The sequence below is a fragment of the Triticum dicoccoides genome, chromosome 1A (assembly GCF_002162155.2).
Source record: "Triticum dicoccoides isolate Atlit2015 ecotype Zavitan chromosome 1A, WEW_v2.0, whole genome shotgun sequence".
In the NCBI taxonomy this organism is placed as follows: domain Eukaryota; kingdom Viridiplantae; phylum Streptophyta; class Magnoliopsida; order Poales; family Poaceae; genus Triticum; species Triticum dicoccoides.
In genome coordinates, this window is record NC_041380.1 from 329,867,557 (window position 1) to 329,874,448 (window position 6,892).

Below are 6,892 nucleotides of genomic sequence, written 5' to 3' on the forward strand. Positions count from 1 at the left end.
CGACAACACCTATAGCTTGGGAGCTATTGTGGCTCGTCGCCTCCACCTTAATAAATCAAAGGTAAAATTCATGGTGGTATTTATGCTACTCGTTTGGCGGTTCACTTTGAGGTTGAGATACGCCCTCATGATTACCCTCTGACCAAGGTTTACCTAGACCGTGCTGCCATGGGTCACAACCATTTTACTGATGATAAATATCCTGACATTCCTATTCCTTATAACATGGTTTTTAGCATGGAAACTCACGATATTATTCCATTGCCTGCTCCTGCTTTGTTTGATTCTATTGCCATGGGTGGATATATGATTATGCCTGCGGACATCATCGCCTACCAGAACGCTCAGGCTGCTGCAGAGGCAGAGGAGGAGCCTCAGCAGTGGGATCAGTGGATGCACGCTCCTCCGTACCCCTACTATCATCCAGGTTTCTGATCGACTACCATGTTAGGCTAAAAGCCTAAGCTTGGGGGAGTATGTGTTTTTCACCGATATTACATTCATGTCCACTTATTCATCGTGTTGGTGTTCACATTTTTCCATTGTATCATCTGATACGTCTCCAACATATCTATAATTTTGAATTGTTCCATGCTGTTATATTATCAATCTTGGATGTTTTATAACCATCTTATAGTCATTTTACATAATTTTTGGTACTAACCTATTGACATAGTGCCAAGTGTCACTTGCTGTTCTTTCCATGTTTTTTACATCATAGAAAATCAATATCAAACAGAGTCCAAATGCCACGAAACTTTACGGAGATTTTTTATGGATCAGAAGGAATAATGGGCCATGGCTGCGCCTGGGGGTGCTCCGAGGAGAGCACAACACACTAGGGAGCGCTAGGAGGCCCAGGCGTGCCCTGGTGGGTTGTGCCCACCTCGGGTGCCCCCCCGGACCACCTCTTTGCTCTATAAATACCCCAATATTCCCAAAACCCTAGGGGAGTCGACGAAATATTGATCCAGCCGCCGCGGAGTCCAGAACCACCAGATCCAATATAGACACCATCTCGGATGGGGTTCACCACCTCCATTGGTGCCTCTCTGATGATGCGTGAGTAGTTCTTTGTAGACCTACGGGTCCGTAGTTAGTATCTAGATGGCTTCCTCTCTCTCTCTCTCTTGATTCTCAATACAATGGTCTCTTGGAGATCCATATGATGTAACTCTTTTGCGTGTGTTTGTTGGGATCCGATGAACTTTGAGTCTATGATCAGATCTATCTTTTTATATCCATGAAAGTATTTGAGTTTCGTTGATCTTTATGCATGTTTGCTTATAGCCTCATATTTCTTCTCCGATATTTGGGTTTTGTTTGGCCAACTTGATCTATTTATCTTGCAATGGGAAGAGGTACTTTGTAGTGGGTTCGATCTTACGGTGCTTGATCCCGGTGACAGAAGGGGAACCGACACGTATGTAACGTTGCTACTAAGGATAAAACGAAGGGGTCTATCTCTACATCGATAGATCTTTTCTACATCTTGTCATCATTCTTAATGCCTTACTCCATTTCTCCATGAACTTAATACACTAGATGCATGCTGGATAGCGGTCGATGTGTGGAGTAATAGTAGTAGATGCAGGCAGGAGTCGGTGTACTAATCTAGGACGTGATGCCTATGTAATGATCATTGCCTGGATATCATCATGAGTATTTGAAGTTCTATCAATTTCCCAATAGTAATTTGTTCATCCACCGTTTGCTATTTTTCTCGAGAGAAGCCACTAGTGAAACCTACGGCCCCCAGGTCACTTTCTCATATTATTTGCCTTTGCAATCTACTTTTCCCTTGCATTTATTTTCAGATCTATTAAACCAAAAACCCAAAAATACCTTGCTCCAATTTATTCTTATTTATTTTATTTTGCATTCGATCTATCAATCTACTAAAAATTTACCTCCTGTCCGTTTGCCTATCTTGCGGCGCCGTAGCCCGGAAGGGATTGACAACCCCTTTAACACGTTGGGTTGCGAGAAGTTGTTATTTGTGTGCAGGTACTGTTTACGTTGTGTTGCTTGATTCTCCTACTGGTTCGATAACCTTGGTTTCACATATGAGGGAAATACCTACCGCCGATGTGCTGCATCATCCCTTCCTCTTTGGGGAAATACCGACGTAGCTTCAAGCGACATCAAAAGGAATTTCTGGCTGCGTTGTCGGGGATCGATCAAGTCAAGATAGTCTCCCGTCAACATGCCAATTTCTAGAGCCGTTGCCGGGGAGGATCTTCAACATATACCAGGTTCCTAATCACAAATATCATCTCCATGCAATTTATATTATTTGCCATTTGCCTCTTGTTTTCCTCTCCCCCACTTCACAAAAAAATGTTGTTTTATTCGCCCTCTTTTTCCGTTCGCCGTTTTCTTGCCGGATCTTTTTTTGGGTGCAATCTTGTTGTGTGGTCATCATGACTCAAGAGAACACCAAGTTATGTGATTTCTCAAATACCAACAACAATGATTTTATTGGCACTCCGCTTGCTCCTCCCGCCGCTAGTGCAGAGTCTTGTGATATTAATATTGGTTTGCTAAATCTTGTCATGAAAGATCAATTTTCTGGTACTCCTAATAAGGATGCCACGTCCCATCTTAATTCCTTCGTGGACAATGATGTTGTGAAGATGAAATTATTTCCGTTTTCTTTGCGTGATTCTGCAAAAATTTGGTTCTCTTCTTTGCCTCGCAATAGTATTGATTCTTGGAATAAGCGCAAAGATGCTTTTATCACCAAGTATTTTGCACCCACAAAAATTATTTCCCTTAGAACCCAGATCATGAATTTCAAGCAACTTGAACATGAGCATGTTGCACAATCTTGGGAAAGGATGAAAATGATGCTAAGGAATTGCCCAACTCATGGGTTAAATCTTTGGATGATCATACAAAAATTTTATCTAGGTTTGAATTTTGTTTCTCGTAATCTTTTAGATTTCTCCGCGGGTGGTAATTTTATGGTAATTACTTTGGGTGAAGCCACCAAATTGCTTGATAATATTATGGCAAATTATTCGCAATGGCATACCGAAAGAGCTCCTACTAGTAAAAAAGTTAATTCGGTTTAAGAAATTTCTTTCTGTGAAAAAGTTGATGCTCTTGTGAAATTGGTTGCTAGTATAAGTGCTCCTATTGATTTTAATGATATGCCTTTGTCTAGTTTGATTGAGAAAAATAGTGATGCCATAGATGTGAATTTTATCTCTCAAAATAATTTCAACAACAATGCTTATAGAGGTAATTTTAATCCTAGGCCTTTTCCTAGTAATTCCTCTAATAATTATGGTAATTCCTATGAAAACCAATCTTATAATAATAATAATAGGAACACCTCTGATCTTGAGAATAATATTAAAAATTTATCAATATGCAAAAAGTTTTCAACACTTCCATAGAAGAAAAGTTGAGTAAGATTGATGGTTTGTCTAGAAGTGTTGATAGAATTGCTAATGATGTGGAAAATCTCAAGATGAAATTTTTTGTTCCTAAGGTTGATGAATCAATTAAAGCTATTTATGTTTCTATGGATGAAAGTAACAAAAGAACCGCTATGCTTAGAGCTAAAAAAGAATTTTTAGAAAAAGCGTTTTCTAGTGTTTTCTTTCACAAAAGTGATGAAGATCTTAAAATGATTGGTGTTTCTTCTATTGATTCCTTGTTTAGTAAAGTTAAGATTGATGAAAAAGGGACTAGACAAGAGTCAACTTTAGTTAGAAGGCGTCCCAATGATTCAGAGGGTGAAAATCTTGTCGAGAAAATTGATAAAAGTGGTTTGGAGAGGTCAAAACTTTAGGTAGTGATGTGCCACTGTTTTGGATTACAAAGACTTTAATTATGATAGTTTCTATTTGATTTATTGTATTTCTTTGTTGCAATCCATGATAAATTCACCCCATGTTTATGAACAAAATGAAGTTTTACTAAACATATTGTTGATGCTATGATGAAAGATTCAGAAGAAAAGTTGGAATTAGAAGTTTGAATTCCTAGAAAATCGGATGATGAATGGGAACCTACTATGAATGTCAAGATAAAAAAATTATGAGTGCTTTGCTTTGTGTGACTTGGGTGCTAGTGTTTCTACAACTCCGAAATCTTTATGTGATGTGCTTGGTCTTACCGATATTGAATCGTGTTCTTTGAATTTGCACTTGGCGGATTCCACTATTAAAAAGCCTATGGGAAGAATTAATGATGTTCTTATTCTTGCAAATAGAAATTATGTGCCCATAGATTTTATTGTTCTTGATATTGATTGCAATCTGTCTTGTCCAATTATTCTTGGTGGACCGTTTTTACGCACTATCGGTGTCGTGATTGACATGAAAGAAGGCAATATTAAGTTCCAATTTCCTTTGAGGAAGGGGATGAAACACTTTCCTAGAACAAGAATTAGGCCACCATATGAGTCAATCATGACATCATCTTATGGATCTCAAACCAAAGATGATGAAACTTAGATCCTTGTTTTATGCCTAGCTAAGGGCGTAAAACTATAGCGCTTGTTGGGAGGCAACCCAATGAATAAAAGTTATTTTTGCTTTTAGCTTCCTGTCCTTGAGTGTTAGAACAATTATGATACTGTTATGATTGTGTTTTCTATTTTTTAATTAGTGTTTGTGCAAGTAAAGCCTTTAGGATGTTCTTGGGAGATAGTTGTTTGATCGTGCTGAAAAAAACAGAAAATTTTGCACTCACGAAAATAATTATCCTTTTTTACCAGAGAGGGATAACATACCAGTTCCACTTGTAGTAGATCAATATAAAAATTGCTTAGGTCTTCCAAAATTTTCAGAATTTTTGGATTAACAGAAGTATTTGAAACACCCAGATTGCTACAAACTGTTCTGTTTTGACAAATTCTGTTTTCTTTGCGTTGTGTGCTTATTTTGATGGCTCTATGGTTTTCTTTGATGATTTTTTGCCATAGAAAAGTTGGAATACAGTAGATATAATGCAATAACAAAATATGAATTGGTTTGATACAACACTTATAGTAGTGATTTATTTTCTTATACTAACGGATCTCACAAAGGTTTTGTTGAGTTTTGTGTGATTGAAGTTTTCAAGTTTTGGGTTATCTTACGATGGATGAAGGAATAAGGAGTAGAAGAGCCTAAGCTTGGGGATGCCCCAGCATCCCAAGTAATTATCCAAAAATGAGCAACCAACTAAGCTTGGGAATGCCCCTGAGTGGCATCCCCTCTTTCTTCTAACGACTATCAGTATTTTACTTGAAGCTATATTTTTATTCGTCATGTACTATGTGCTTTGCTTGGAGCTTCTTATAGGATATGAGTCTTTGCTTGTTTTTTTAAGTCTTGATCCCTTGCTGGACACACCTATTTGAGAGAGCCAAGATTATGTGTTGACTTGTTAGAATTTCTCTCTTTGCTTCACTTAAATATTTTATGAGCTATGGACTTGCTCTAGTACTTCACTTATATCTTTTTGAGCACGGTGTTCCTGGTATTTTTGAAGAAATTCCCTCTTGCTTCACTTAGATTTATTTGATAGTTAGTAAATTTTTCAAGAAATTTTCTCTTGCTTCACTTAAATTAATTTGAGAGAAAAACAATTATGCTCATGATCTTCACTTATATTTGTTTAAGCTTATGAAAAGCAACACATGAAAATTAGTCCCAAAGTGATAGATACCTAAGAGGGATGTAATAAAAACTTTCATGAAGATCATTGGACAAAATAAACTTGATTCTTAGTAATAGTTTTGAGATATGATGATGCGATATGTGAGTGATCTTGATGAGTAATTATGCTTTAGTAAGAATATTGGTGTTAAGGTTTGTGATTCCCTCTGCAAGCTCGAAAGTCAATAATTATGCAATGAAATTATATCCTACTTGTGGTGCATTATTTGGTGTTAGTTATGCTTAATGCTTTCTTATGAGATTATCCGTTTCTTGGTTGGTCACTTCTCAATCTTTTGCTAGCCTTCATTTTGCACTAAGTATGATCTCTGCTTGTGCATCCTAAAACCTTTAACCAGTTTTGCCACATGAGTCCACTAGATCTACCTATATGCGGTATTCTTTTGCCGCTGTAAGCAAATTTGCATGTGCCATCTCTAATTTTCAAAATAAACATCTCTTTTGTGTGTTCGTTTCGCTCGCAGAGCGGTGAGGAGTGGCTAATATTTTCCATGCTAGATGTGTTATTCTCACGATGAGTGTTTATTCACTTGTCATTGCATGAGAGTAAGGAAAATGTATTAGGGATGCCCAGTCCTGAAATGAAAAAATGAATTTACTTTATGTTGTCAAATAATAAATTCCTTGGAAAGTATTGGTATGGAGGGTAACCGTTGATATGGCTAGCCATGGAAAGTGAAAGTATGGTGGGAAAAGAACAAACTTTATTTTCTGTTTGGGAACCACCTATGATATATCGAAGCATGGAAAGTATTGGGAACCCTAAGTCATTTTCGTTGGTGGGATGGATACACCTCCCAAAATGCTTTTATCTCTAAGTTTTTCACTTTGAGCTCTAGCACCTCTACAAATCCCTACTTCCTTCTGTGAAGGGCCTTTCTTTTACTTTATGCAATTTTTATTTTGAATTTGAGTCTCCATCTTCTCTTATAAAAGCGTCAACTAGGAGGCAATATGATCGTACTTGAGTATTGGGTGTAGCTAATATGCAAGTGTGTTTCATGAATGGATCAATGGTTGGGCATAATGGGCTAGGGATACCTTATTTTAACATTGATATTTTGAGAGACACGGTTTCTTGTTGATATGCTTGAGTATTTAAATTATCATGTCAAAACTAGACTATTGCTTTGAACAATATAAAAGTCCAAATGTCCATGCTATAAACAAAATAATATGATATGACATGTTAGGCAGCATTCCACATCAAAAAG